Here is a 22975-nt window from a genome sequence, read left to right as displayed (position 1 = left end):
TTGAGGAAGTGAAATATTTTGAAGATGACAGTCTATTTCTCTTTGTGGATTGCACAAGCAAAATAACCTGTCTCTGCATTTAAGTGGAAATATGGGAAGCTAAGCAAGTCGCTTTCCTTCATATCCGCTCTAGCTTGTGGTCGTCTAGGTCTCATAATTGAAATTTTCATTTTCTGTAGGGCCTGCTGTTTTATAAACTTATCATTCAATATTTCCAGCTGAACGAAACCTCCCAACTCACACCCAGTCCATGCATTTCTCTGGGGGAGTTGTATTTATTTCCACTTTCAGTACAGGCTACGTAATTACATAACATGGAGGCAGTGATGCCACCATCAATCTTCTTTCACCACAGGGTTGCCAGGTTGTTTGCCACATACTCTTTGTCACATAACACTGAAGCTTGGTTGATTAGAATTTTCACATGTTGTAATGAGAAGAAGACAGTGACCTTTTGCAGATCTGACCCATGGATTTTCATGCTGAGAGACCTTTAAGAAGCTGCATCTAATGTAGCAAGACAGCATTTATTGCTTATGTAACCTAAAAACTCGATACTGCACGACACTATGTTCCCTGAAAAGTGTTTTTTTAAGGCTCATTCACATGAATGTATTCAAAGTACATCCACATAATACACAGAATTTTTCTGGCATAAAGAGCCTGCTTATTTGCCATATGCATGTAATGTTTGTGCAACATCTAAATGCATTCAGAGGATGGTGTCCAGGCACCCAATTGGCTGTCTACGCTGCTCTTTGTCGACATGTTAGTGACAACATCCTGTAATCAGCACTGCCTGTGCCACTGAATACATACTGATAGTTTGAATGAGTCATTGATGCTCTGGCGCTACGTAGTAACCTTGGGCAGTCATTCATGAATGATGACCCAAGGTCATCCTGCGCATGTGCTGAAGGAGTATCAATGACTTGTTCAGACTAATGCCCTGTACACACGGTCGGACTTTCCGACGGAATGTGCGATCGGAGCTTGTTGTCGGAAATTCCGACCGTGTGTGGGATCCATCGGACTTTTTCCATCGGAATTTCTGATACACAAAGTTTGAGAGCAGGCTATAAAATTTTCCGACAACAAAATCCGTTCGCGTAAATTCCGACCGTGTGTGGACAATTCCGACGCACAAAGTGCCATGCATGCTCAGGATAAATTAAGAGACGAAAGCTATTGGCTACTGCCTCATTTATAGTCCTGGCGTACGTGTTTTACGTCACCGTGTTCAGAACGATCAGATTTTCCGACAACTTTGTGCGCTTGTGTGTATGCAAAACAAGTTTGAGCCAACATCCGTCGCAAAAAATCAATGGATTTTGTTGTCGGAATGTCCAATCAATGTCCGATTTGTGTGTACAGTGTGTAATTAGGGGTGCAGGCACTGCAAAATACATGCTGTTGATACTGACATATTAGCCAGCAGCAGTAGTGGTGACCAATAGGAACCCTGTACATTTCCCACTGTACGCATGTTAGCATAAATGTTTACATGCATGCATCACAAAATATGCCCAAAATGATGTCCCTGGGTGCAGCTATGTCCTGTTTTTTTCTACATTGCTATATGTAGTTGAACATTTATGCTGCTATAGGCGGCTGTGTGAATGGGTTTATTGACTAGTATACAGCTGCTTATAAAACTTTACTTTGTACGTGGCACATATTATGTCCATGTAAATGAGCCCTTAAAGAGACACTGTTATCCTTTCATACATTACATAGTAGGTGAGGTTGAAAAAAGACTTAAGTCCATCAAGTCCAACCTAGGTGTGTGATTATATGTCAGTATTACATTGTATATCCCTGTATGTTGTGGTCGTTCAGGTGCTTATCTAATAGTTTTTTTAAACTAAAACTATCGATGCTCCCTGCTGAGACCACTGCCTGTAGAAGGGAATTCTACATCCTTGCCGCTCTTATGCCCTGTATACACGATCGGACATTGATCGGACATTCCGACAACAAAATCCATGGATTTTTTCCGATGGATGTTGGCTCAAACTTGTCTTGCATACACACGGTCGCACAAAGTTGTCGGAAAATCCGATCGTTCTGAATGCGGTGACGTAAAACACGTACGTCGGGACTATAAATGGTGCAGTAGCCAATAGCTTTCGTCTCTTAATTTATTCTGAGCATGCATGGCACTTTGTGCGTCGGATTTGTGTACACACGATAGGAATTTAACCGATCGGATTTTGTTGTCGGAAAATTTTATAGCCTGCTCTCAAACTTTGTGTGTCGGAAATTCCGACGGAAAAAGTCAGATGGAGCCCACGGAAAATCCGATCGTGTGTACAGGGCATTATAGTAAAGAACCCTCTATGTAGTTTAAGGTTAAACCTCTTTTCTTCTAATTTTAATGAGTGTCTTTTGAAACTCCCTTCCGCAAAAAAGTTTTATCCTTATTGTGGGGTCACCAGTATGGCATTTGTAAATTGAAATTATATCCCCTCTCAAGCGTCTCTTCTCCAGAGAGAATACGTTCAGTGCTCGCAACCTTTCCTCATAACTAATATCCTCCAGACACTTTATTAGCTTTGTTGCCCTTCTTTGTACTCACTCCATTTTCAGTACATCCTTCCTGAGGACTGGTGCCCAGAACTAAACAGCATACTCTAGGAGGGGCGGGACCAGAGTCTTGTAGAGCAGGAGAATTATCGTTTTATCTCTGGAGTTGATCCCCTTTTTAATGCATGCCAATATTATGTTTGCTTTGTTAGCAGCAGCTTGGCATTGCATGCCATTGCTGAGGCTATCATCTACTAGGACCCCCAGGTCCTTTTCCATCCTTGATTCCCCCAGAGGTTCTCCCCTCAGTGTATAGATTGGATTCATATTTTTGCCACCCAAATGCATTATTTTACATTTTTGTACATTAAACCTCATTTGCCATGTAGTTTCCCACCCCATTAATTTGTTCAGATCTTTTTGCAAGGTTTCCACATCCTGTGGAGAAGTTATTGCCCTGCTTAGCTTAGCATTGTTCACAAATATAGTGATTGAACCGTTTACCCCATCCTCCAGGTCGTTTATGAACAAATTAAATAGATTGGTCCTAACACAGAACCCTGGGGGACTTCTTCATGAATCTATGGTGATTACTGCTAATGATACCATTCTCATTACTAAAATCTTGTATATAGTCCCTTATCATCCCATCCAAGAGCTTGCATACTATTGATGTTAGGCTAATAGGTCTGTAATTCCCATGGATGTATTTTGGGCCCTTTTTAAATATTGGTGCTACATTGGCTTTTCTCCAATCAGCTGGTACCATTCCAGTCAGCAGACTGTCAGTAAAAATTAGGAACAATGGTCTGGCAATTACTTGACTGAGTTCCCTAAGTACCCTCGGATGCAAGCCATCTGGTTCCGGTGATTTATTAATGTTAAGTTTCCCAAGTCTAATTTTAATTCTGTCCTCTGTTAACCATGGAGGTGCTTCCTGTGATGTGTCATGAGGATAAACAATGCAGTTTTGGTTACTGAAGCCCCCTGATTCCCTTGTGAAAACTGAGGAGAAGAATAAATTCAATACCTTCGCCATCTCCCCATCCTTTGCAACCAGATGTCCTTCCTCATTCTTTATGGGGGCCAATATGGTCTGTCCTCCCTTTTTTACTGTTTACATACTGTTTACATAGAATTTCTTGGGATTTGTTTTGCTGTCCACCGCTATGTGTCTTTCTTGTTCTATCTTAGCCGACCTAATTGCACCCTTACATTTCTTGTTGCATTCTTTATAAAGTCTGAATGCTGATGATGATCCCCAACCTTCTCCTTTGCTTTTATATGCATATTTTTACATTGGAGGTAGGTCATCCAGGACTTTTGTTTGCTCTTTTAACTTTATTACCCAATGGGATGCATTGGCTAATGCTCTTAAAGCAAACCCATCTCTCCTCCGTGTTCTTTGTTCCTAAGATTTTATCCCAATTTATGCCTTCTAGCAAGGTTTGTAGTTTAGGGAAGTTGGCTCTTTTGAAATTCAGTGTCTTTGTATTCCCCTTATGTTTCCTATTTGTGTGATTTATACTGAAGCCAATTGACCTGTGATCGCTGTTTCCTAAATTGGCCCGTATTTCCACATCCATGATCAGGTCTCTATTGTTGGTAATCAGTAGATCCAGTAATGCTTTATTTCTAGTTAGTGCGTCTACCATCTGACCCATGAAATTGTCCTGCAAGACATTTATGAACTGGCGAGCCTTAGACGAATGCCTGGTTCCCTCCACGCAGTCTATGTCTGGATAATTAAAATCTCCCATTATGATAACACTTCCCATCCTTGCTGCTAATCCAACTTGTGATAGGAGATCCATCTCCCCCTCTTCCCTCAGGTTAGGGGGCCTATAGCATACCCCCAGTATTATTTTCCCCTTAGCTGATTACTATACAGAAGGAAGGATTCATGGACCTCTCTACATCTCCGGGACATAAACAATCATTCATAAGTTCACATAATAGTCCTAAAAGACAGTAAGACAATATATCACTTTATACAAGTTGGTCGGTAAGCCAACCTCTAGGTGTTCTAGGTGTATAATTCTGAGACCATGTGGAGTGATTCAACCCCCTCCCATACCTTGTCAAACTTATGAGGTACTTCTCTATTTGTATAGGTTGCCTTGTACAGTGGAAGGGCCCTGTTGACTAGCGCCTTCCAAGATGTTAAGGTTGGAGCAGCTGTTTTTTTTTTCCAGGAGAGGATAATTAGCTTTCTTGCATAGTACAATAAAAGAGTGAGTAAAGTATGCATGGTTTTACTGGGGGCTAGCCTGTCCACCAACCCCAGGAGACAGGGCCTCACAGAAGGGTTGAAAGCAATAGTAGTCGCCAATTGAATACATTGAAGGACCTGAGTCTATTCATCCCGAATAGCTTGGCATTCCAAAAAAATGTCCATGAAATCTGCCCCAGGGACAGAGCACCGCCAACAGGATGATGAGTTATTACCAAAAATGTTCCTAGTTTAGTAGGTGTTGAGTATATGTGATGCAAACATGTATAGTGTATAAGTTGGTCCCTGGCTGAGATGAGCCTAGTGAAGGATGCCTTCATCTTCCCAATCCTCCACATCCAGATCTGGGACAACAGCCAACCACTTGGCTTTACACATACTAAGCAATTTGGTAGTTTCTGGGAATAGGTATTTGTACACAACAAATAGGTTTGACTAAATCCTCATTTCTCAGCATTGACTCTAAACCTGAAAGAGCAAAGGGAACAGGGGCGCACCCAAATTGCGACCGGTAGGCATATTGCAGCTGTATGTACCGAAAGTACTGGGTATTTGAGAGACGATATGCGGACTTCAACCCATCAAAGGTTCTCAACACTCCATTTTGGGTAATATCGCCCAGTTTTTTAACTCCATACCTTGTCCACACTATGGGGTCCTCATCTGTGTACAAGTGAAGGAGGTTGGGATTTTTCCACAGTGGAGTATGAGGTGAAGGTGGAACAGGGCCTCCAAAGTCAGCCTCATGAGTTACATTCCAGGCTCGCATTACAGATCCCATAGAGTTGTTTTGGGTATGGGGAGATCTAGTTCCTCTATGAACTAAGTGGGCTAGTGCTTTATAAGAACTCACAACCACTGCCTCTAGGGCTACTGCCGCATCATCAAAGGGACTGGTCAACCATCTATGTGTAAATAAAAGTTGCCCAGCCAAAAATTATTTGTAAATGTTGGGCACGGCCAGGCCCCCCTCATTCCAAGGTTGTTGCAATAGTACTAAAAGAATTCTGGCAGTGCCACCCTGCCACAGAAAGGCAGAAATCAGTCTCTGCAAGAAAATAAAGATAGCTTTAGGAATCCACACTGGCGAGTTTCATATAATATACAGCAGTAATGGGAGGAATTCCATTGTGAATAGCTTAATGTTCCCAATCAGTGATCAGGGAGATTTCTCCAGGCAATAATCTTTTGTTTAAAATGAGCAAAGAGAGAGGAGACATTTAGCCTTATAAAATCAGTTAAAACTAAGTTGGTAATAATAAGCTCTAGATTTTTAACCTGATTCACCCATTGTAGAGGTGATATAGTAGAAGCGGGCAACCTGGGAGATCTAATAAAGGGAATGACCGTGGACTTATGGCAGTTTATATGCACACCACATGATCTAGAATGTTCAGAGCAGAGTGAAAAGGAGATGTCCGGGTCCTCTAGAAACAGTACCAGGTCATCGGCATACAAGGCCGTCTTCTAAGCTACCCACTCGTATTCTGCACACTGAGGAGGAGGTTCACAAAGCTTGGGCAATAAGCTCCATCATTAGAGCAAAGAGACCCGGTGACAAAGGGCATCAATATTGAGGAGGGAGATGGGCCTGTAAGATGCACACTCTAGGGGGTCTTTGTCTGTCTGGCTTAGCCAGTAGAACCACATGGGCTTAGTGGAAATTCTTGGGTAAGCAATTTGTGCATAAGCACTCCTTAAAGTAAATGTAATAAACCGGGTGATAAATCCTCAACATAATGTTTATACCACTCCCCCGGAAGCCCATCAGGCCAGGGGACTTACAGTTAAGAAAGGAGCTGATAGCAGATGAAACCTTCACTGCAATGAACATCATGTCAAGTCAAGCACATCCCTAGCCTCAGCTGACAGAATGGGTAATGGGATGTCATTTAGAAAGGGGGAAAAAACGCTATAACATCATGCCCTGTAGGGGAGAATATAGAGACCTATAGAATTTCACAAATGCCTGGAGAACTCCCTCACCAGAAGTATGGAGAATACCATCAGGGGAGTAGACACAAGGAATGATCATAGGGGCATGGTCCTCCACGGTCAATAAAGCTAGTAATTTCCCATTTTTGTCATCCTTTTCGCAAAGATTCTCAGCACTCTTTTGAGCAATACATTGGGTTTGGATTGTATTGTAGCGCTCGCGTTCGGAGCATGCGTACTCCTTCATCAGGCATGGATATCGGCCATGAAATTCAAATGTATATAAAAAATATATGAAAAAAAAATATATATATAAATATATAATTTCTATAAAGAATATATAAAAAATATATGAAAAATATAAAAAAAAAATTATTATGTAAAAAAGAGATGGGAAAATAAATTATTTATATATTAGGTGGGAAAAGAATATATATTGGAGTGCAGTGCGCCTGCGAGAATAATATGTGCGCAACTAACATATATAGGGCATATGTGTACATATGGGGCATATGTGTGCGCAATAGCATATGTGTGCACTTGTATGTATGTATGTATGTATGTGTAACCATGTGCGCGTGAGCATGGAAGTAATACATATGGAATGTAATAACCATGGTGGTAAAGGCAAGGGGTATAGAGCTGGAGTAGGGTGAAAAGGAGGTATGGGCGGGTTAGGATAGGTGGTAGGGGTGTGGGGGAAGAAATTGTTGGGGTGGGGGGAAGAGGGGGAGGGGGAGGGGGGGGTGGGGAGGGGGGGAAAGGAGTGGGAGTATACGGATGGGAAGTGTGTAATGTAAAGGCTAGGAGTGGGTAGTTTAGAGGATAGAATGAGTTTCAATCTCTTCATTTAGGCCTCCCGGCTTAAGGCAGTCCAAAGTATATATCCAAAAGGTCTCCCTCTCACTTAGATGTTTGATGCGTTCAGCTTGAGGAAGGTTGCTGGGGATGGCCTCTATGATCCAGACTCGTAGGCCATTAGTGGAGCCTTGGTGAAATTCTGAGAAGTGTCTTGGGATCGTGAGGTTCTTGTTGTCTTCAATGGAGCGTCTGTTTTCTCCAAATCCAAAATCCAGCAACCTTCCTTGAGCTGAACGCATCAAACGTCTAAGTGAGAGGGAGACCTTTTGGATATATACTTTGGACTGCCTTAAGCCGGGAGGCCTAAATGAAGAGATTGAAACTCATTCTATCCTCTAAACTACCCACTCCTAAACTTTACATTACAAACTTCCCATCTGTATCCTCCCACTCCCCCCCCCCCCTCCCCCTCTTCCCCTCCCCCCACCCCAACAATTCCTTCCCCCACACCCCTACCACCTATCCTACCCTGCCCATACCTCCTTTTCACCCTACTCCAGCTCTATACCCCCTGCCTTTACCACCATGATTATTACATACCATATGTATTACTTCCATGCTCACGTGCACATGGTTACACATATATACATACATACATACAAGTGCGCACACATATGCCCCATATGTACACATACGCCCTATATATGTTAGTTGCGCACATATTATTCTCACAGGCGCACTCCAATATATATTCTTTTCCCACCTAATATATAAATAATTTATTTTCCCACCTCTTTTTTACATAATAATTTTTCTTTTATATTTTTTATATATATTTGTATTTATTCTTTATAGAAATTATATTTTTTTATATATATATACATTTTTTTTTCATATATTTTTTAATTTCTTCATATATACTAAAAATATATTCTCATATTTTTTTATTTTTATTTTTCATTGTTTATTTTTTTTTTATCTTATTATTTTTTTTTTTTATCTTATTATTTTTTTTTTTTATCTTATTATTTTTTTCTTTTTATATTTCTCAATTTCCATTTTCATATATTTTTTTATATTCCTCATTTCTCACAATTTGATCATCATTTCCATATTTATTCCCTTTTTTTCTCCAACCATCCTCCCTATCATTTAGTTCCATAACCCCCCCCCTTTCTCACATTCTCCCTGCGCTTACGAGCCACACCACTAACCCTCCTTTCAGCTGGCGTGTGTTAGACACGCACCAACGGCCACTCCTCTGTACCGCCCCTGTCCCTCCCCTCCTCTCTCCTTATATAACCAACACCATCATGGCCAATATCCATGCCTGATGAAGGAGCACGCATGCTCTGAACGCGAGCGCTACGGCCACGCCCCCGCTCTCCTCCACCTGACGTCATCTTTCCACGTACTTGCTGACATGCTGCCAGAGGGAACCCCACGCCTCAGAGCTATGAACTCCACCGCAAGGGGCCGAGGCCGGCCCCACCACAGCCCAGTTGGTTCCGGAAGTGACTCTGCACTGCCCAGGAGACATTACCAATGCCTGTTTTAATCACACAAATGTGAGTGCACAATTTTAAAATATTAAAGCTTTTGTTTTAACTACCTACTACCCTTAGAGCGGCGCTGCTTTTCTTTCTGCTTTCTCACACTATCGGAATTTACAACGTCGGATTTTGTTGTCGGAAAATTTGAGATCCAGATCTCAAATTTTGTGTGACGGAAATTCCGATGGAAAATGTCCGATGGAGCCTACACACGGTTGGAATTTCCGATAACGAGCTCCCATCGAACATTTTTCATCGGAAAATCCAACTGTGTGTACGGGGCATTAGAAGTATGAAATTACCGTTGATCATAAAGAGGCTCGAAGGCATTTTAGAGTGCCACATATCCACCACAGGCAAGAAAAACAGTACAAATCTACATAGTAATAAAAAAAAATAAGAAAAAGGGAACACAAAAAACAACCCTGTTTCTCCAACAACAAAACTGAGAAAAAAAAAGAGAGACTTTATAGCCCAAAAACTGTAACACGCAGGAGTGTCAAGCACTGAACAAAAAAACTAAAAAGTAGGGGGAAACCTGGAAAAAAGATATTGTCATGTCTTTCCAACAAAGGCAAAGTTGGTAAGTGAAAAAAGGGAGCATCCATGAAGAAGTTTGCAGCATGAGCAATAACTAATGGCAGATTACATTCCAGGTCGAGCACCAGAACCCCCATATCAAGGCAGGGAGTCAAGCCAATCTGCAGCCAAGGTAGCAACATTATGCAGAACTCTCAGCTTGCCAGGATATACCATGCTGTATTAAAGGCCTGAACTTGTTTAAAGAGAGATTCAGCAAGGATGGCAGGCTGATCTTCCTTGGCCCCTTCCATGAGGCGGACTACCCACACATTGTTTCAGCAGAGCCTGTTTTCAGCATCCTCTGAGTGCATCATCAGGAATTGCACTGTATCTTTCAGCTTAGTCAGAGTACAGGTGTGCGAGAAGGTAGTATTCTCCAGACCAGAAATGTGGGTCTCAGCGGTGCCCAGGTGACCACAGATTTTATCTAGGTCCCGCCTGATGAGCCACATTCCAGCGGCAGGGAGACAATTTTAGACATAAGGGTGGTGTTACCAGTGCTAGTGCAAGGATTTTTGACACCCTAGGCGAAACCTAATTTTGCCGCCCCCATTGGCTCCACCCCTGACCCCACCCCCTTTACCCTGCCCATGTGACAGAAGGTGCTGCTATACAGGAAGCATCGGCTCTGTTTCCTCTAGTGCTGGCTCCAGTGCCGTGTTGCACCTCTAATTACACTACCGATTGGGCTTTGTTAGGTACATGCTGCAGCCTGCAGTGCAGGCAGACGTGGAGGGAAACCAGCGGCCGGGCGCCCCTAGGCAGCAGTGTGCCCTAGGCGGCTGCCTAGTTTGCCTAGTGGTAGCACCGGCCCTGGGTGTTACTCGCCTCAATCGCTGCCAGGTTGTCCGAGGTGGCAGATTCCTCTAGCAATGTGGAAGCAAGATACTGTGGGGCACTCTCTCCAGCCTCCGAAACTATGATGGGAGCGCTCTTCTGTTCAGTCTGCACTGCTACTGAGATTCAGGGTGGGACACATATGCAGGCAAGATGGCCGCATCTCGTGTAGCCAGCAGTGAGCCTCATGACCCCTTGGGAACTTGTTTCCAGACCAAATTGCGTTTGGAGGGTACGGGCAGTGAGGGGCCAGGTCCCCACGATGAGAGATGTGGTTTGCTGAGCAGGGTGGCAGTTTCTAGCTCCCCCAGGCCAAGATAATAGCTCAGGACAATAGGAACCTCTGCAGAATGTATCCTCACTCACACACATCCAAGCACCATCAAAGTGTCTCTTTAAGGAAAGAATCCATTCAAATTTAAAAGTAGGATGTTGATCGTGATCAAAAATGGTGATAGCAGAATACTCTGCATGTGCGTAGCCATTCATGCTGCTATGCCCATGCAGACTCCTTCAGCCATGCTGTGCAATGTGTACAAGGCAGAGTTAGTTGATAGTCAGCTAAAAAATGGCATCGGAATAGCACCCAGGATATATGCCCATTCATGCTGCCTTACAAGTTCAGACCACTCCAGCCATGTGTCAGGGCTGGGCCCTCAGCAGCTCCCTTCTCTGTGCTCAGGCTGCTCAGCTGTCGGATAATTTTCAGCACTCATCATTCCAAAGTGGCTCACCTGGTGATCATTTCCTGCTCTTCAGTCCAGCCTTCAGCCATGTTCATTCCTTTCATGCCTTCACCTTGGTCAAACATATCTGGAGATTTTCTGCTGTGTTCCTGTTAAAAACTTTGCCCGGCTAAAGTCCCTTCTGGTTCCTGATCCTGTTCTGCTGCCTCTGACTACACTGATCTCTGGTTTCCTGATTTACTGGCTTGTCTGACTATCTGCTTCGGCGTCCAATCCCTGGTTATGTATTGCCTACTTTTACAGTTCTGTATAATTTTTACCATATTAGTAAAAGGTGTGATTTTTACTGCATTTTCTGGTTCCTGGCAGAAGGCGAAGGCCATGAATTCAGAAGATGCAGGCAATCCACCTAGTGGTAATATTTTTTCCAGATTGGATGAGCAGGACCAACGCATGGATCAGTTTGCCATAGCATTACAGATGCTCCTGATTTGTACTGCTCCCCTGAATCCTCCCACTTTGGCTGTTCCGGTGTTGCAGGCCATCCATGCTGCTGCTCCAGTCTCTGTGCAGGCACCTGCTTTTAATATTACCTCTGTAAGAGGCTTGTTTGGTTCCAATCTGCTTCCCCAGCGATTTGGGGATGATCTATTTTAATGCAGAGGGCTTCTCAACCAGGTTGGGATATACTTTGAGATGCTGCCCCACTCGTTCTCCACGGACAGAAGCAAAGAATGCTTCATTATTTCTTTGCTTTCTGATAGAGCCTTGGCCTGGGCAAACCCTCTATGAGAGACACAAAAACCCATTGTCCTAGGTTACCCTGAGCTTTTGGCTTCCCTTAAAAGGGTATTTGACTTTCCTGCATGCTCCACTTCTGCTGCCAAGAGCCTCATGTTCATCAAACAGACTACCAGAACTGTTGCCGATTACGCCATTGAATTCTGTACTCTGGCAGCAGAGGTCACTTGGAACAATTAGGCCCTTGTGACTTTTTATATTGGTCTCTCGGATAACATTAAAGATGAGATAGCAGCCAGAGACATAACTACAGATCTGGAGAAGTTGATCATGTTTGCCATTCTCATTGACTTCGAGATAGACCTTCCTTTAACAACTTCAATACAGGGCACTTCCTGCCCAGACCAATTTTCGGCTTTCTGTGCTCTCACACTTTGAATACCAATTACTCAGTCATGCAACACTGAGCCAAACAAAATTTTTATAATTTTTTCATACAAATAGAGCTTTGTTTTGGTGGTATTTAATCACCACTGGGTTTTTTTTATTTTTTGCGACATAAGTGAAAAAAGAGCGAAAATTTTGAATAAAAAACACTTTTATTTAGTTTCTGTGATAACATTTTGCAAATAAGCAATTTTTTTCATAAATTTGGGCCAAAACTTATACTGCTACATATCTTTGGTAAAAATAACCCAAATAGGTGTATATTATTTGTTATGTGTGAAAGTTATAGAGTCTACTAGCTATGGTGCAAATCATTGAAAATTGATCACACCTGATGCACTGACGGCCTATCTAATTTCTTGAGGCCCTGAAATGTCAGAAAAGTGCAAATGCCCCCCCCCCCCCCAAATAACCCATTTTTGAAAAGTAGACAGTCCAAGATATTTAGTAAGAGGCATGGCGAGCTTTTTGAAGTTGTAATTTTTTTCCCACAATTCTTGGGAAATTAACAAATTATTATTTTTGTTTTTTTACACAAAATTGGCTTAATAACAAGTTATTTCTCACACACAGCATATGCATACTTCCAATTACAAACCAAAATACATTCTGCTACTCCTCCTGAGTATGGCTATATCACATATGTGAGACTTTTTCACAGCCTGGCCACATCCAGAGGCCCAACATGCAGGGAGCATCGTCAAGCATTCTAGGAGCATAAATAACGCCTCTAATTTCCTAACAACCTATCACACTTTTGAAGGCCCTGGAGCACCTGGACAGTGGAATTACCTACAAAATGACCCCATTTTGGAAAGCAAACACCCCAACGTATATTCTATGAGGCATAATGAGTCTTTTGAACGGTTCATTTTTCTCCAAATGTCTGAAAAATGTTGAAAGAAAATGAAAACTTTTTTTTTTTTTTTTTTTTTTTTACACAAAGTGGTCAATTTATAAGATATTTATAACACATAGCATGTACATAGAAAAAATTACACCCCAAAATACATTCTGCTTCTTGTCCTGAGTATGGCGATACCACATGTGTGACACTTTTACACAGTCTGGCCACATAGAGAAGCCCAACATGCAGGGAGCACCGTCAGGCGTTCTAGGAGTTTCCTAACAACCTATTGCACTTTTTAAGGCCCTGGAGCATCAGGACAGTAGAATTACCCACAAAATGACCCAATTTTGGAAAGAAAACACCCCAACGTACATTCTATGAGGCATAATGAGTCTTTTCAACATGTCATTTTTTTGGAAAATGTGGAAAGAAATTTTTTTTTTTTATATAGATACAAAGTTGTCATTTTATTAGATTTTTCTAACACAAAGCATGTACATAGCAAAAATAACCCCCCAAAACACATTCTGATACTTATCCTGAGTATGGCGATACTACAAGTTTGAGGCTTTTACACAGCCTGGCCACATAGAGAGGCCCAACATGCAGGGAGCACCATCAGGCGTTCTAGGAGCATAAATTACACATTTAGTTTCCTGACTACCTATCACACTTTTGAAGGTCCTGGAGCACTAGGACAATGGAAACATCCACAAAATTACCCCATTTTGAAAGGCAAACACCCCAACGTATATTCTATGAAGCATGGGCTGGTGACAGGTACTCGGGTACTATGATGGGCTGGTGACAGGTACTCGGGTACTCTGATGGGCTGGTGACAGGTACTCAGGTACTCTGATGGGATGGTGACAGGTACTCGGGTACTCTGATGGGTTGGTGACAGGTACTCGGGTACTCTGATGGGCTGGTGACAGGTACTCGGGTACCCTGATGGGCTGGTGACAGGTACTCAGGTACTCTGATGGGCTGGTGACAGGTACGCTGATGGGCTGGTGACAGGTACTCGGGTACTCTGATGGGCTGGTGACAGGTACTCGGGTACTCTGATGGGCTGGTGACAGGTACTCAGGTGCTTTGATGGGATGGGGAAAGATGCTCGGGTACTCGGGCTAGCAAGAGAAAAACTCACCCAAGCTCTAGCGCTATAAAGTATAGTTGGTGTGTAGAGTAGTCGTGCTCTGGCTAATTAGGCTCACAAAAGATCCATAGAAAGTACAGGTTTTCGCAACACGAAAGCTTCTCCATAGAAAATATTTGAGCATTACAGCAATAACATCATCCAAAAATGCTGACACGTTTCGGCCTTAGGCCTTCATAAAAAGCATAAAAATATGACATTAAAAACAAGTATATATTAGGGAAGCAGCCCTTGTGAGGTATGAAGGGCATACATCATAAACTCTGAAAGGATTATTATGTGTGAAGAGAAAGACCTCTTCCCACCACCCCATATATAAATTTGCCAGTGAGGGAGAAAATGTAGCCCCCATAAAGGCACATTGGCATTGTATGTAAAAGGATGAGTCAAACATGAAATAATTATGTTTCAATAGAAACTCAATGGCCAAAAGTAGAAAATCGCACAATAGTCTCCCGACTATAAAAACTGTAAGATATAAGGTGCAGTGGCAGCTGGTGAAGTTTTAGGATGGGGGGGCGCCAGACCCCGCCCTTCCTTTTTGACCCCTTCCACTTGGTAAAAATGGGCGTGGTTTCAGCGAAATAGTGGGCATGGCTCTAAGGTGGTGTGGTTAGCATCTGAGATGAACGAGGGATAGCAGGAGAGGGAGAGAGGGACAGCAGGCATAGATCCTACACAACAATAGAAATGTGTATTCTACAAAGTTTAACAATCATCAGATAAAGATACTCCAAACACCTGGTGTTAGCGCTTCAATCATCCCGGCACCATGGTTGTTATGGTGTCAGGATGATTGAAGCGCATTGTTTCTATTGTTACATTGTAATATAAAATGAAATCATTCAACTCACTATAATGCAGAATCAGTGGGAGCCCCGAGTGTTTCACTAGCCACGTCGCCTACAATCAGATGCCATCAGGTGTGTAATGGAAATTTGTAAGTTCTGTATATAATTGTATTGTATTCTGTATGTATTGCACACTGCCCTCACTGTGCACACGGCACTAATAATGTTTTCAGTACATGTTTACATTCTTTTGAGTCCTGATTAGAATAAGCCTGCCTATGTAACGCCCCTTGTTACCATAAACGTACAATTGTAATATTAATGTGATACCTACGTAATCATGTGCATAAAAACCTTCAATTGCGTCATAATAAAGCAGAACAGTAATTTGGAAAGATGCTGAGCGTATCTTTTGTGTCTGTTCCCTACTGCAGTAGTTATTATTAATTTGGAACCACTAATCAATATGAGGATAGGAGTTGCCTATCATCAATTCAACCGAGTCAGCATGGCGAGCCAGCCAGGAGGGGATTCCAGGTGACCCTGAGTATCCGAAACGAGGAGCTTGAGACGATCCGGGAATTTCTGATAATCAGCCGGCTGAGGTAAGCCTTTTGCTTACATTTGAGTTATCAGACTTCCTTGATCGGTAAGGCATTTTCGGGACAAAGGGTACCTATTTTACTCCCCTTAATCGAACTGTATTGATTGGTGGTTATATGTTATGTTGTCCCTGTCTATTGTCCATTGGAGTGTTATAGATAAGAAAGGGAAGAATAGTGCTGTTCACAGGTATATGTAGTAAATCTGCTAGATAAAGTACTTTAGAGGCAAGAGGGTATAGGCACACGTAGAGAAGAGAGAAGACTGGCCAGTCATTATGGGCATTGAATTAAGTAAGGGAATGAAGGGTAAGAGACCCTCAAAAATGCCCAGCGCAAGAGGAGCGCTATATATGAACCAAAGGTGCGGTTCCGCCTATACTGAGCCCCTAGATTAATGGTTAGTGTGGACAGGGATCCACAATGGGTAACTGGGTTACCAAGGTCCACAGGGACTAAGAATCATGCAGAGTAAACAGCTAGAGAAACAGCTATCTATGTGAGCAGGATGGATCAAGGGTGACATTAACACTAGACAGAAAGGGACATTTTCATGTTAAGTTGTGGGATGAATTTGGGGTCAGGCACTACAACTAGTAAAAGTCAGAAACACAGAAATGAGAATTAAAACAGAATACTTTATATGTTGTCAGAGAGGGAAGATGGGATGAGCACTCTGGCTGCCCATCTGATCATAGAAGCTAGATATAAAAGATATCTGAACAAAATAAAGAAAGTAGAATTTAGACAGGAAAATATTAATGAGAGTTAAAAGAAAGTGGGAGAGATATTGGTGTATGTGTGTGCGAATGCTGGGACCTTTAGTTCTATTGCCTGTGTGTGTCATGTACGCAGATGTGACCCCCTCCTTTGTGCTCTCCTGAAAGAATGTGGTCAGTGATAAGCTGGAAGGACACCATGCCAATTCAATCCAGTTTTTTAGACAAAACATGTGCCGGGTTAACGAATCTAATGGTAAACAATGTGATCACAATTATTTTTAATCTGTTTTCCAAACATGGTAAAATGAAGGTTACATTTAACCGTGTATTGCACACATTGAATATCCTTTGATAGTGGAAACAGTGCATGTAAAAAAGGGAAATTAAGTAAAATTAAGTAATAATGAGTATTCATTTCTAATATGAGTTTAACAATTTTATTAATAATATAGATATATTGAAACTGGTTTAGACAACCTTTGGTTGGAAATGAAATTCAGGTTATTGGGGAAATTTGTAATGAATGAGATTAGTTTAGATTAAGATAACAATTTTGTAATTTTACATTTATACAATAAGCCCTTATTGAGAGAAAAAAAGATTAAGATGAGGTTGTTATTTTGAATAAATCTGCCATAATATTTAACAAAACCAAGATGGATGGAATACATAAGAAGTTCTTCTACAAAAATGAAATTTTAAGGTTTTTGATAATAACTTGATGTGCGGTCCATGATGTAAGAGTAATAATAAATAAAATTTAAATATAACAGTCCCATCACATCAAGTCCACACACCCTGTTAGGATAGATGCCACCTGCAGCCAGTTGTTTTATAGTTTTTGATGCTTTCTGGTCCATCATACAGATTGTTGATCCTTTTGTTTTATTTATTTTTATTTTTGAAATCCAAAGCAGAATGTGTGGATTGTGAAATGATGTGCCCCTTTTTCTTATAAGTACAGTGGTATAAGCAGAAGAATATTTTGGATTTATGGGCATCTCTGCATGACCACAGGGTATTGTTATCATTTATTATAATATTGCCAGGAAAAAGTTGTGTTTTGAAACATGAAACTGGAGTTCTTACACAAACAGCATGATAGAAAACAAGCCATTGTAATATATTTATGCAAGCTGGAGCCAGTAATGAAGGGTTCACCCCAATATATCAGAGCTGTAGCTTTTATGCAAAGGTGCTTTTAGACAAAGTTAGATATTTGTTTTGGTCAAACATTTAATTTTTAATGGTCCGACATTCTGCACAGCAAATATACAGCTAACTAAATGTCTGTCTAATGAAAGGTTTAAAATATGAGTTTGTTTATGTACAAATCTAACAATGAAAAATGCGTACATTTATTCAAAAGAAAGGAAAAGACACATGTGTTAAATTGATGATGAAGGAATCAGTTGCTGTGAGCCCAGTGCAGGACACACTCCCTGAAGACCCATATATTTAATTTTTTGTAGATTTGAGTATGCAGTTTATCACCCAGAAGGATACTCTGTATTCAAAGTCATTGGATCTTTTTTCCCAGCTCAAGAAGCAGAGCTCCATGTTTTAGCAAAGCCTGTGAGCTATAAAAAGAGTGTATATTTATATAGATAGTTGAGAGATAGAGAGCTTTTGGTTCCATTTGAAGGGCCAGAAGTTTGTTTTTACTTCGGCAGGTAAACCAATAAAGCATGCCAAGTTAATTTGATTGGCTGTTTTCAGCCTTCCAGGTTCTTGCTGAGGTAGCCATATTAACTTTCACACATGGAAGCAGACCAGGTGACTAAGGATGCTGCATTTACAGCCCCGGACACTTGATGGGTCTGTGCAACTCACAGATTCCACCCTAGTTCTGGCCCAGTATAGCTGGGATTAATAATTCAACTTTAAGGACCCCAGAACGAGAAGAACAAGTGGTCCACAGGGGGCAACTTCTTATGAAACAGGACTTTGGAAAAGGTGATCATTTATGTCTGCCAGCCACTCTTTTCCCTTCAGCTTGACACATGGACCGTGTCATGAGTCACAAGCAGTTATGGCTGCCTTAGTAAATGAGCGTGGAATAGAGCCAGGGTTCACCACAGTTGTTTTTATAACATACCACTTCTTGTTTTACCTGTTACCAAAGGTGTTACCAAAAGCTGAACATCCCTCCCAGAGATTACAAAAAGAAATATCCAGATGCCCAAGTTAGGATCTTACGAGTATGCATTTTGTCTGTATGGACATGTTTTTTGGATGTCCAGTGGCAAATGCTACTGCAAAGGCCACAGTAAAAAGTGTTATCAGAAGTAGTTTGTAAGTACAGAGTGCCAGAAAGTACAGAGAGTAACAGAGGAAATCATTTTTTATAGGAGAGTCCTTAATAGAAGTTTTGAGGTTTTATTTTTACACCCCCTACTGTCTACAATGTAGCGGACAAAGTAGAGTAAGAAACTAGAAAACTTTTGCCTGAATGTTTTCTTATATTCTATGAAGCCCCTAAGGGGGATGTTGGACTCTCTCCCTATGGGATTTGGTTTGGGAGTGTGTTACTCACTTGCTTATATTTTGTCTCAGCAGCTGAAGTCCTCCATTCGGATCTCACAGAGAACGTTGCTGATCTTTTAAGGTTTTTGACAAACTCATTTATGTGTTTTCTCCCCTATTCCAGATCCTAAAAGTTTGGAAGGATCTAAAACTAAAGCCAGGTGACTTGTGGATTGTTAAGAGACATTTATATATAAGGAAATGTTTGGAGACTCAATACAGCATCTATTTCATGTACAGTTTTTGCAAAACTTGAAGGAAAAGTCACCTGGATCCACACCAGACACTGCAAAAATGACTAAATTAAAGAAATCTCTGTGTTTGATTTGTTTCCCTCTTGTCATCACAGTCTAGGGTACTTTTTGATTCAATTACTTTAATTGTAAGGGATATATATATATATATTTGAAAAGTAGTTCAGCCATGTGTGAAGTCATATTTGTCTTTTGTACATCTTCCATTTTATCTAGAATTGTCTGTGTTTACATGTGCTGATAAGTCAGCATGCCAACAATTCAGCTAGAAGGCCATTCTGGCCACAGGAGTGTACAGCCAGTACTGTAAATATGTCTTATCAATCATTTGTTTTTCACAATGAAAAGTCATTTTGTAATGAAAAAGCTGCTCAGCTATTATTTTCTCCACAATGGAGTTTTTTGCCTCTTTGGCCAGGACTACCTCCACCTAAGCGTGTGGAGTTTCCAGGTTAAAGGTGATAGCAGGTATGGTTAGTGATCAAAATATTGATCAAAAGAGGGGAGACTGTAATGGAAATTTGTAAGTTCTGTATATAATTGTATTGTATTTTGTATGTATTGCACACTGCCCTCACTGTGCACACGGCACTAATAATGTTTTCAGTACATGTTTACATTCTTTTGAGTCCTGATTAGAATAAGCCTGCCTATGTAACGCCCCTTGTTACCATAAACGTACAATTGTAATATTAATGTGATACCTACGTAATCATGTGCATAAAAACCTTCAATTGCGTCATAATAAAGCAGAACAGTAATTTGGAAAGATGCTGAGCGTATCTTTTGTGTCTGTTCCCTACTGCAGTAGTTATTATTAATTTGGAACCGCTAATCAATATGAGGATAGGAGTTGCCTATCATCAATTCAACCGAGTCAGGTGTCCCCAGCAGTCCGTCCTTACATGCAGCCTGTGTCACATCAAATGCAGCCTGTGTCACATCAAATGCAGCCTCTGTCCCCCCAAATGCAGCCTCTGTCCCCCCAAATGCAGCCTCTGTCACATCAAATGCAGCCTCTGTCCCCCCAAATGCAGCCTCTGTCCCCCCAAATGCAGCCTCTGTCCCCCCAAATGCAGCCTCTGTCCCCCCCAAATGCAGCCTCTGTCCCCCCAAATGCAGCCTCTGTCACATAAAATGCAGCCTCTGTCACATAAAATGCAGCCTCTGTCCCCCCAAATGCAGCCTCTGTCCCCCCCAAATGCAGCCTCTGCCCCCCCCAAATACAGCCTCTGTCACATAAAATGCAGCCCCTGTCCCCCCAAATGCAGCCTCTGTCCCCCCCCAATACAGTCTCTGTCCTCTTACATCAGAGTTGCCATCAGTGTCCCCCCACAGCAGGTGTCCCCCACAGCAGGTGTCCCCCATCAGAGCCCCCCACAGCAGGTGTCCCCCATCAGAGCCCCCCACAGCAGGTGTCCCCTTTGGAGCCCCCCAAGAGCAGGTGTCCCCCACAGCAGGTGTCCCCCACAGCAGGGTGTCCCCATCAGAGTCCCCCCACAGCAGGTGTCCCCATCAAAGTCCCCCCACAGCAGGTGTCCCCCATCAGAGTCCCCCACCAGAGACCCCCACAGCAGGTGTCCCCTATCAAAGCCCCCCACAGCAGGTGTCCCCTATCAAAGCCCCCCACAGCAGGTGTCCCCCATCAGAGTCCCCCCACAGCAGGTGTCCCCCATCAAAGCCCCCCACAGCAGGTGTCCCCCATCAAAGCTTCCCACAGCAGGTGTCCCCCATCAGAGTCCCCCCACAGCATGTGTCCCCCATCAGAGTCCCCCCACAGCAGGTGTCCCCCATCAAAGCCCCCCACAGCAGGTGTCCCCCATCAGAGTCCCCCCACAGCAGGTATCCTCCATCAGAGTCCCCCCACAGCAGGTGTCCCCCATCAGAGTCCCCCCACAGCAGGTGTCCCCCATCAGAGTCCCCCCACAGCAGGTGTCCCCCATCAGAGTCCCCCCACAGCAGGTGTCCCCCATCAGAGCCCCCCATAGCAGGTGTCCCCCATCAGAGTCCCCCCACAGCAGGTGTCCCCCATCAGAGTCCCCCCAAAACAGGAGTCCCCCATCAGAGTCCCCCCCACAGCAGGTGTCCCCATCAGAGTGCCCCCACAGCAGGTGTCCCCTACAGCAGTTGTCCCCATCAAAGTCCCCCCACAGCAGGTGTCCCCCATCAGAGCCCCCCACAACAGGTGTCCCCCATCAGAGCAGGTGTCCCCCAAAGCAGGTATCTCAATCAGAGTCCCCCCACAGCAGGTGTCCCCATCAGAGTCCCCCCAAAACAGGAGTCCCCCATCAGAGCCCCCCACAGCAGGTGCCCCCCATCAGAGCCCCCCACAGCATGTGTCCCCCATCAGAGCCCCCCACAGCAGGTGTCCCCCATCAGAGTCCCCCACAGCAGATGTCCCCCATCAGAGCCCCCCACAGCAGGTGTCCCCCATCAGAGCCCCCCACAGCAGGTGTCCCCCATCAGAGCCCCCACAGCATGTGTCCCCCCCATTCTCCACACAGCGGTACTTACCTTCAGTCTCCTGCGTTGTCCTCCTCCTCACACTGGCAGCAGCATTCTTCCTGTTTCCTCTCTCTTGCGCAATGAAAGAGAGAGGCAGGAAGTGACATCTGACTCAGGGCAGATGTCAATCAAATCTGAAGTGCCAAGTAGCTTCCGCCCGGCGCCTGTAGTATGTGTTACTATGGACGAGCGGAAGCTACTCGGCGCTTCAGAAAACGCCCCAAGGCGGGCTAAACGCCCGCAAATGCAGCGCCACGTCTACAATCTCGTGATTGCATAGACATGGCGCTTCCTATAAGTGCACTGTGTCCGGTGTCGCACTGTATCCGGCGTCCGAACACAGTGCACTTAAGGACCTTTTTTTTTCTTTTTTTTTTTTTTTTAAAGGGCCAGTAGTAAAAAAAATGTTTTTTTTTTGTTTTTTTTTGCTGCCTGGAGGGGGGGGCGGCGCCCAGGCGCCCCCTATGGACGGGCCGCCACTGATAAGGTGGTGCCTAATAGCCTCCAAGGCTAAACAATGTGGTATACATGAAAATAATGCCTTAACATCAACAGTGATCCAAGTATTGGTTCCTGACCATTTAATTTCATGTGTATGGGCAAGAAGGTGACCAGTGTCCCTAAGATAACCTGGTAGATGAGTGACGAGGGGTTGAAGATATTCATCCACCCACTGATCAACTCTCTCTAATAGGGACCCTATGCCTGTAACAATGGGACGACCCTGGACAGGTCGATGAAATTGGCTCTTTATCATGGCAAATTTATATATGGGGTGGTGGGAAGAGGTCTTTCTCTTCACACATACTAATCCTTTCAAAGTATATATTGACTGGTACTGTCGCTACATAGATGACCTGGCCTTGGTGTGGATTGGCCCGGTCTCTATGATAGATTCTTTTATTCAGTATCTTAATAACAACCATTTGGAGTTCAGTCATCACTTTCACTCTGTCAGTATTGATTATTTGGATATAACACTTACTGGACACATCGACAGTGGCAGGGTAACTACAAAAACCTTCAGAAAGCAATGTACTGGCAATTCACTTTTGCTTGCTACGAGTTGCCACCCCTTTCCTACCATACGTGCACTACCAGTGGGGGAGTTTGTGCGAGCAAAAAGGAACTGCTCTGATCCTAAAGATTATGAGAAAGAATGTACTGTAGTCTCAGAAAGACTAATGAGGTGAGGATACAAAAAACATTTTATTGATAACACACT

This window comes from Aquarana catesbeiana, linkage group LG06 (genome assembly GCF_042186555.1).
Source record: "Aquarana catesbeiana isolate 2022-GZ linkage group LG06, ASM4218655v1, whole genome shotgun sequence".
Classification (NCBI taxonomy): Eukaryota; Metazoa; Chordata; class Amphibia; order Anura; family Ranidae; genus Aquarana; species Aquarana catesbeiana.
Note: the sequence above shows the minus strand (reverse complement) of the source record.